The following is a 10,596-nucleotide window of genomic DNA, read 5'->3' as shown; positions in this document are numbered from 1 at the left end:
AAATCAAATCAAATAAAAAAAAATATATAAATTCATACATGCACTTGAGATTTTTATTTATTTATTAATTTATTTAACCAGTGTCCTCCTCAGTGGCTTTATTTTAGATTTCTAATTTGTGGCCAAAAAAGTGACTTTGACAAAAACTATTTTATTCTCCTGAACACATAAGATTGAAACTTGCTTTATTCACAAATTGCTTTTGCAATATTTAATTTTTTTATTACATGAATTAAATGTTCAACTTTGATAGAAACCTAGGTAGTGATGGAGGACAATGGAGACAATACTCGGAATAATCCCCCCCCCCCCCCCCCCCTCCTGTGTTGTCTAATAAACAAAATCATGTTAAAAAAATGATTTGCCTCAGTCTCCTGGGATTGAAACCTCAAACCTCTATAGATTACTAAACAGGCAATATGGTCCCTGAATATGTTCCCCAAACTCACTAATGAACATCTCATCCACACAGCAGTTAACACTGCTTGCATCATTCTCTCCCTCTCTTTTTCTCCTTCAATAGTTGTTGTTTTGCTTGGTATGAAGCTGATGTCTTCATCAGCCTGTCAGAAAGGAAGTGCCTGCAGCTGTGGCAGGTCCCCCTAGAGCCTGTCGCACTCCTTGTTTCCATGGTAGTCCTTCAGGCAGCACCATGGGCAGACTGTGCGCAAGCACCCCTACAACCTGTTTTTTTTTCCTGATATGCAGCCCCGAAGCGGGCGTCAAACTGAAACGCCAAATAGCGAGACTGCTGCAATACTTCCTTTGCAGGTGGTGCATTCTCTTTCAGAAGCAATGCCAAACAAATCTCATCTTAATAAGATGCCCCTGTTCCTCAATTATTGTTACGCGGGTACTTTCATTAAAGGGAAATGACCCTCCCTCAACTCGCCGTGTATTCCTGCGGAGTCTTCATAAGGCAGCAATAAGCAAAAGCTTCTTGTTAACATACAGATTTACTTTTGATTTTTTTTCCTTAGTAGTACGTCAAAATAAAAACACATCAGAGACTCATCGTGTTGCTGAGGGGCTCAACATCGCAGTATTGAGATCGCCGAGGTCAGGCCTCAGTTCTGACACCAATAATGAGAAGAGATTTCGTGGAATCAGACACCAATGAGATCCAAATGACAAAACCGATTGTTTTTACTCTTCTCAGGGTGGGCCGCACCAACTGAAGACCTTAACCTACACGCTTAGCCTGTCGAAGATATTCCCACATCTCCTGTCTGTACTTCGGAAGAAAAGCCGCCGTGGATCAGTCAGCAACGTATGAACAGTAGATGAACAAAGACTAGCCAACACGAGAGCAAAGATTACAGTCAGAAGCGGGTACAAATATTAATTACATTTTAAAGTCACGACTGCAATTAAGCCTGAGGGTGCGCGCCTCTGTTCTGCAAACTCGTAGTTTGCATCTTATTTATACAGTGGGCGTATTACGCTCACCGACTCCGAGCCGTAATTTCTCACAATACATCAAGTGCACTGGGATAGCCTTTAAGAGCTTAAATTAAGCCGCTGGCCTTTAAAAGCATCTCTCTTAGGGGCCTGTCCGGATTAATAAATTCAACTGATTTGGCTTTAATATTATTCGGAGTGCGTTAGAATGTGGCTAACAGCTGGGGTGGTGGCCAGTCTCAGAGGCATTGGCAGGGGTGAGGAGTGCCGCTGCGATACGGAGTGCGAGTCTGAAGGCAGGCGGGCGAGTGAGCAGCGTGGGGCCAGAGGTCCCTCCGTTACAGGTGCGGCCCTGACAGGCTCGGCTCTTGGATCAGAAAGGCCAGGCTCAGATGAAAGGACGATGAGGAGGGCTGCCGACCGCCTCGGAAACAAAGTCACCCCTTCTGCGCTGCTAACCGGTTGCAAGGAGCGTCCTTACTTTCTCCATCCTTTTCTTTTCCTTTTATCGTCAAAGCTAGGAAATGTTAAACAAAGTTAATAGAAAAGGACAGCCCTCTTGGTGACACATTATAACAATAATCAAGAAAAATGTAGCTTAATAAACATGGGAAATCTCTTTCTCTCCATCCCATGACTGAATTGCCTTGTGCACCCTTGAGGAAGGACCTTGAGAACAGAGCGCCACGGAAGTGGAAATTGGTGAAACGATAGAAAGGAAGATATGGGGATGGAAAGAAAGAGAGAAAGACACCTTTGTTAGCTATCTGTTGTCGCCTCAATGGTCGGCGTTTAGCTTGCGCACACCCCATCAGGCAACAATACACAGAATAATTTAACCGCATATTTCATTTTAATTAACAGTGATATAATGCAATGTGACTCTCAGCCTCCAGAGGAAAGAACACAATATTTGGCTTGATGAATCTACTGGAGCCACTCAGTTTCTCTTCTTACCTCATGGGATTCAGGTATCATTAGAGATAAGCAGAGATCTGCTTTTTGTCTCACGGTAAAAAAAAAAAAAGGTGCAGACACATGGGTGACTGCAGAAGTGTTCAATATTAATAGCCTTTGATCAAGGACACAATTAGGACACCTTTATTTGACACATTCTATAGGTGTCAGATGAATATGTATATCTGGTGTTCTGGAATGTGCCAGTGCACAAAAGCGACAGAGTGGAATCACGGGATGGTAAAGGCTTACTCAAAAAGACAATCGGATCGATTGCTTTTTACAGTTCAGTCCGGTTCATGCAACAAAGCACAAATAGTTTGTAAGCAACAGTGTAACTGCAAAAGTGACATTAGCGCTTTCAAACTGACAGTTTTTACTACGCAGCAGAACTGCAGCTCGATAGAATAAAATAAAAATAAAATGAATATTTGTAGCCATAAATTATGAATTATCCACTAAATGAAACCTAAAAATAAACTGCTTAAATAATTTAAATTCAGTCAGAAAGTGCTGCTTGTGTGATGCTATTTTTCTGTTCAACTTGTTTTACAAATCTTGAAAATATTAAATATAGTGCTTATTTGCTTCATTTGTGTGCAGTATTAAACAGGGCTAACTCTATAGTAACAAAAGGTAAGAATTTACAAACATAATATATATATATATATATATATATATATAAGGTTACATTAAAAATGTATGTGCTTTATATTACAAAATGATATCAAAAATGTTATTTTAACACATCAACAAAGGTAATTTTTATGGGTTAGATCATGTTAAAAAACAAATTAAGGTATCATTTGCTGGTTATCATGTTTTCAGAGAAGAATATACTAATTTATGGAAAGTTGCATGCAAAGCATATTCTCTGTTGGTCTGTTCCCTTTTTTTTTTAACACAATCATATAAAAACATGCATTCACACTCACCAATTACTGTAGCGGTTGGTCCCTGGTGAAAATAATTGTTACATTTGTCTTTCCTTACTGTGTAAAAATGTCTTTGTTTTACACCAAAAATCAACTTAGAGTTATTGAAATCACCCTACATATCAATTATAATTGGAAGCTGAAGTTTACAAAGGTCACTGCCCACTGACACTGATAGTACAGTCAATCTTCGGGCAGGCTTTGCCTCCTCTTTCATTAACAAGGCCTGCTAATTACAGCCATATGAACTGTCCTCCAGATCTAAAGCATGCCACTGCGCACATCGTAATTGAACACACCATTGATGTGAAAAAAAAAGAAAAGGATTTAACTTCATTTAAAGCTCCTGACTCAGATTAATTAGATGTGGTCTTGCGTTGGAACCACTTTGCTCTGTGATCATGGTTTAAAGGGTCCAGTTGTGGAGATACTGAAATGATGTTTGTTTTGCTTATGAGTCTACGGTGTCAGCCACCAGGGCCCAATTAGCCAGCAAACTGAAGCCTCTGTTAGTTTCTCCTCTTTAGCTTTGACAAGCAGTGGAGGCCCATGTGGTTATATTTTTCTACTTACCCCTGCTACAGCCGCGCTTTGCTCTGTTCAGACATGCGGTGACCGTGTAGTGAAATGATAATTCCTGGATTACAAACACGTCTGTCCCTCTTCAGAACTGCAGGGAAGAAGCAGCATAGTGGAAAATGGATATTAGTACATGACATACAACATACGACATAACTGTACATAGCAACAATGGCATTTTTCAATCGCTTGTTGCATATGAAAATTATATGAGTAGTTAGAATTAAAATTATTAAAACACTGGTTAAAATGAATGTGTATATAAATAATGTATGGAGTGTTCCAATTTTTGTGGATATTATGACAGTTGCCATATTTGTAAGCCCGGTAAAAAACGTACAATGAACAGTAAGATGATTTAGTGCTTGAAGGTTTATAATAAAAATCATATTGGATAAAATGTTCAAAACTCACACAGATGTCATCTTCCTCCCTTTGTGGTTGGAATAAACATTTGGTTCTTCAAGACAAATGATTTAAAGCAAACTTTGAAGACACTGATCATCGTCCAGGTTGTCTCTCAGCGAGAGCAGCACGACGGTAGATACTTTCCATGATTTGTTCATATTCTGCCTTTTGAGAATGTCTCCCAAGTGCATCATCTGACAGCAAAGACTTTTTATTATCCTAAAGGGATAGTTCAGGAAAAAAAAATCTAAAATGTAATTTACTCATTATTGTGTAATTTAAACACAATAGAAGCTGCTATTTAGGGGAAATTTAAAGCTGCTCTTTTCCCTAGATTGAAAATGAATGATGACTACTTTTTCCAGGTCCTCATTGTATGGAGAAAACGAAGCTTGGACATTATCCTTTGCGTTCCATTCAAGAACATCTCTAATGTAACAACGACATGAGGGTGAGTAAACAATGACTGTATTTTAATATTTGGGTGAACTACCTCTTTAAGTATTTTGATGGACAGAAGCATGCGAGTGTGTGTCGGAGGGGTACGGGGTGGATGATGGCAGGAGGGGGGAGGAGTCTAGGCATGAGACAGACAGGGGGAAACAAAGCCATCATCTCCCTGTGCTTGCCCTTCTCTCCCCTCTCCTCCACTGCACCAATTACTGCCTCCCCAGCTCACCCATCAGTATGCAGCAGGGCTCACTCGCAGCACCACTCGCCCCAGGCCATTGAATACGTTACCTCTGCTATGGGGTGAGGGGCTCCGGGGCAGTGCGCCCCATAACCCTGTGAATAATTTGGGATTCCTGCTCCCCACTGACGAGGAGAGGAGTGGTAAAAAGAGAAAACAAATAAAGGAATAAGGTCTGCCCAGACACCTACCCAGAGATCTACTGCTTTATTGATTCCTTCATTCTTTCATTTGATTTGTGTGAAATTGTAATTAAGCTAGCTATTTATGAGTCCTCCATGGCAAGACTTTGGCTAACACTATATTGTATGGTACCTACAGGTAGAGCTGTTCGCAATACATAATGATCTCTAATCTGTTCGCTATGGAATAACGAGAAGAAGGCACTCGGTCCAGTCTGATTATGATCCAGTCATTATAATAACTTAAGCTAATTATTTGAAGCTTTTGGCTTGAATGACAGTGATGTCGGGGACAGAAATTTAATTTAACAGATTTCAAACTGAGAAGTTGTTTAGTTGTCTTTAGAAATCATGGTAATATAGAATGAAAAAATTAAGTTTTAAACAAGCCAACTGCAGTTTACTGCATACATCATTTTGTCAGCATAAGTGTTCAGATGCAAAAGCCTTTAAGTGCCATCTGAAATTTTCTTTTAAAATGAACATTCAGTTTTTTCACTTTAATGGCAGTGAAAAGAACCTATTCACTGCCATTCAAGTGAAATTACTGAACCTACACATAGGAGCCTGATAAAAAAATGCTAATTTAGAAGAAAATTTCAAACAGCACTTAGAGGCTTTTGCATCTGAACTGTTTTATTTGGAATTGGAGGGATGCTACTCCTCAACTTTTAATGTGAAGGGTTAGTATATAGTGAAAAAACTGCTAAATTAAGGCTACTCACAAAACATGGACATGAAAAATGTGTTTAGGTTGAAGTGATTTTATAGGCTAATCTTAACTGTATATTATCTTAATGCCTACAAATCAACCAGCCTAGCAACAAGAGGAACCAGCGCAACAATAATACAGTCCTCTGAGGTAATTTTCATTAACTGAAAAACTGATGCATGATGGCGCCAGTTGCGTTTGTTTTGGTGTGTTCAAGTCATGTTGGATAGATTGTATTTACATGCTGAACGCACAGGAATGCCACCATAAAGTCATTATTATGAGTGGGAAACTCGAAATTTTGGAGGAGCGTCTCGCTGCAGCCCACAAGGTCCAGGGGGCGTGGTTGGATTTCAGATCCAACTCCTCTCACCTTACATTTACCATTCCTGGCTGGTGGAATAATCTTCCCACCCCTATCCGGAACGCCGGATCCCTGGCAATCTTCAAGCAACAACTGAAAACTCATCTCTTTCGGCAGTGCTTGACTTCATCCTAAACTAAAAAAAAAACAAAAAAAAAAACTCTTCCCTCTATCTTTCTCTCCGCTTACTAGCTTGTACTTATTTGAACAATGACTGAGACTTGGTATTACGAGCACTTCCTCTGTCTGATTGCCTCTTCAAGATTAATCGCTTTTTGTATTCCCCAATTTTAAGTCGCTTTGGATAAAAGCGTCTGCCAAATGACTAAATGTAACCTAAACCTACCCATCTCCACGCCCTGATCCCTAAACCCACCCCATCTCCACCCCTAAACCTACCAATATGATGTCACACTTGGATGTGGGCAGGGTTGGATGTCCACCGCAGGATGCAGTGAGCCCTACTTGAAATTTTGAGGCGTGTCGGTGAGAAAACCAACGTTATCTCACGGCAATTCATACGTATTTTACGAGGTGGCTAATTTGTATGAATTCGTACGACCTCACTCTTACGATTTTGTACGATTTGTATAAATCCCAGTGACGGGTAGGTTTAGGGGTGGGGTTAGGTGTAGGTCATTCGTACAAATTCATACGTAGAAGATTCCAGCGACAAACAATAGGCTTGTTTGAGATGAGCAAAATCTGCGCAGAACCGATCACCGGTGATCAGCGCGAGATGCATGCCGGTTAGAAATGTGTCCGAGTGCGGTCCGCCTTGCTCTGATGTCATGCTGACGTATGTCAAAAATCTCTCGTGAGCGCAAGGCGCACGTGTCGGATTCTGCAGTTGAGCGCAGTTGCTCTCCACCAACTGCGCTGATCAAAAGCATCATGGGAAACGACTTGCTGACGACACAGCTTAATGCTTATTGGCTGCGAATGTCATCTGATATTTTTTCCCCTTAATCCTAAAAAGTCCATTAGCTATAGCCTAATACTATTTACTTTTTCTATAGTAATTTATTAGTAATTAGGACATGTGCTTTATTTATTTACCCTTTTATTTTTATTTTCTTGGTTTGAAGTCCTGTTTGTTGTAATTTTCTCTTTATGTATTGTATGCTGGTGTTAATTTTGTACATTTACATTTTTGTACAACATTATTCCATTAAATAAATTAGTCAATCCATCAATACATGCATGCATAGGCTACATCTAATGTGACGGTTTTGCAATTAGGCCTCATGTTTGTGTGTTTTTATCTGAGATCTTTATCTGGGTATGTCTTATTTCAGGAGTGCAGTAAACAAAGCCCACACATGCATGCTAATTTCTTAATTTAAAATGTGTTTTTGTTTCATATTAATTTTGAATAATAATTTGCTGTACACAGTTTTCCTAATCATTAAACATGAAATTCAAATTTACATTAAGGTGACAAACAATTGTGTAATATATTTATATGGAATATGTTTCATGTAAAAAAGGGATAGTTCACCCAAAGATTTTTTTGGGGGGGTAAACTGTCCCTTAAGTAGGATACACATAATTAGGTTAATCAGCTGTGCCATATCCCACTCTGAAATATTTAACCCATAATTAGGGATAACAGTGTAAATTTAGTGCAGCATCTGTGTGCTCCTCATTTCTCATTATGGCTTTGATTATAAAAGGCATCCACAAAGTGCGATAAAGAACGCGAACGCGATCTCTTCCATTGCTGACGTTTGCAGTCCAACAACACAACGAGATTCAGGAAGTGTCCGGCTTGCCTGCACTTTTTTCACTCCTCCCCTCACTGCAGCCGCCTACTCTCGGCTAAATTACAGGCGAGGCAAGGCGCATCTCAAACAAGCCTGTTTTGTCTGTCCAAACAACTGTCTGACGCAACAAAATCACTAAATTCTAGCCAATCAGAAAACCATGTGGGCGGGCTCTCTCTCAACCAGCACAACTCTGGCTGTGTCCAAATTCAGGGTCTGCATCCTCCTTAGGATCCTTCCTACCCGGTTGAAGGAGGAGGGATCCTCCGACGTCCGCAAAACCCGGAAGTCGGTGTTTGTGAATTTGGACAGCCTACCCTTCTTTCAGTTCCCTCCCTTACCCGTTGCTCATATCCTGTCGCCTAGCAACCGTGACAGCACCAAGCAAGAAGCGGGAAAATGGACAAACAAAGAGTTATTCTCCTCATTTTAATTCTTTTGGAAGAAATAAAGCAATTAAATAAATTAAATACTTTCTTTGCTCGTTGTCGGAGAGTTTTTTACTTTACTTACTTACTTTACTTTTGTCATTTAGCAGACGCTTTTGTCCAAAGCGACTTACAAATAAGAAAAAGTAACTAAAACTAAAAAGTTACAACTCTATAAATACTATCTACCCACATATTTAAGAAAATAAAGAAATTAAATAAATTTAACACATGCATATAACAACAACATTTCAATAATAAACATATCAATGAAAAAATTAAATAAAAAGCTACTACTATCCCTTGCCGGTGTCCCTGCCCGGTGGAGTCGCACGGTAGAGTCGATGGTCTTTACACTCTTTGGTCTTCACACTAAGAGGGCTTCACACGACGACTGCCGCGACCGCTGCCGCGGTATAATAACCTTTATTATACCAATCTAACAAATGATCGTTTCAATTCAGCTGGACCCACTTTCCTGTTTATCAACTACAAATGGCCAAGCAAGTGCACACACTGACAAGATACACGATACAGTACGAGACCAAACGCGATTTCAGCAACTCTCATCCTAGTAAACAAAATAAGTTTTTTATATCAGACTACAAGACAGTCACATCCAGGTAAGCCATTATAGCCTATTTTTATTTGTTTTTAAGTATTCTACTAATTTCTCCTACAAATTCATTGAGCCGAAGCATAAACTTTAGCTTGTTTTGTCAGAGAAACTCCTCTCCCACTCCGCTACCGCTCGCTTCGTCCGCCATTACGCTCTGCCGAAAAGAATTATGGGATAGGTAGGACGGGAAAGGATCCACCACACCCATCCTTCCAATTCGGGGAAAAGGAGGACGTATTTGTGGGCCGCATTTGAAGGATCCTACGAATTTGGACAGCCTTCGTCACGGCGCTGTGACGTAACATCCTTCAAATGAGTACTCCGAAGGATGCAGACCCTGAATTTGGACACAGCCTCTGTCTTGTCTCACGTACAAGTACACAGTGAAATTAAAGGGGTCATGACATGAATTTTTTTATTATTTGAATATGTTCTTTGAGGTTTACTTATAATGTTAATAACGTTTTTTGCACAAAAAAACAAAACAAAAAACAAATAAATGTGGAAAATGATTATTTTCAACCCCCATTCTGAACTTCTCTAAGAAACAGGCTGTTTTCAAGGGGCGTGTCCTTTAAGCCTTCTCAGTAATCAGCCACTGTTATGATTGGCTAACGTCATTGCATAGGAAACAGTATAAACGCCCCCTCGCTATTGCATGTTTTGAGTATTTTGAGAACATAATACAAATAAAATGGTCATTTCCAGACAAAGCATTATGAAATCATTAACTTACAATGTAATGCAGCTGCAGTCAGATCTAGTATTCAACAAATGTTTCTTTGTGAACTCTCCATGACACTGTGACTCGTTTACAAAACAAAATGCTCCGATCGATCCTCAAACACGATCCGGGGTGCCATTAAAAATAAACTATCCACTTGTTCCTTAAGCAGGGATCCTTCTGATATCTGTACAAAGACGCAAACGTTGTGTAATCCAAATGTGTCAAAGTGAACATTCTTTAAGTCCATTTAGTATTTTAGGGTGGCGTAACGGCGTAATGAGCAAATTGAAGTAGGCTACTGACTACTGAGTGTTAATATAGGTCCACAAAGTGTTTATCTAGTTTATTTCAGAACTTTGCACTTGTCTACTAGCACTTTACCATTATTTTATATTTTGTTCAGCATAGAAAATTTGAAAAAACAAAACATAAGAGAATATTTGTTGAAGCTGCTTTGCATAGCCTCTATATGTAAGTTTGCTTATCCGTCGACTCCTACACGCTGGCCTTCAAGCCCTAGCCAGGGCTCTTCCCACTCGCCAGCCAACAGATGCATGGAAACAAACGCTGCCCCACAGAGCTACTCTTGTCATGTTGGAATAAACGGTGCGATGAAATTCTGCAAAACGGGAAAAGCATACCAGGGAAACTTTCCACTTCATTGTGCTACCTAACTAAGTTAGCAGCCGAATGGGCAAAGAGAAGAAAAATGGGAAAAATGCTAGAAGCGCTTATCATCAGACAAAGCTCACATTGCACCCAAAACATTTTAGAACCGAGCGGCTGACATAAATGCCTTTTTAATATGTCTCTGTTTCTCCCCCAAA

The sequence above is a fragment of the Barbus barbus genome (assembly GCF_936440315.1).
Source record: "Barbus barbus genome assembly, chromosome: 22".
Lineage (NCBI taxonomy): Eukaryota > Metazoa > Chordata > Actinopteri > Cypriniformes > Cyprinidae > Barbus > Barbus barbus.
The sequence above is the reverse complement of the archived record's forward strand: the minus strand, read 5'-3'. Positions refer to the sequence as shown.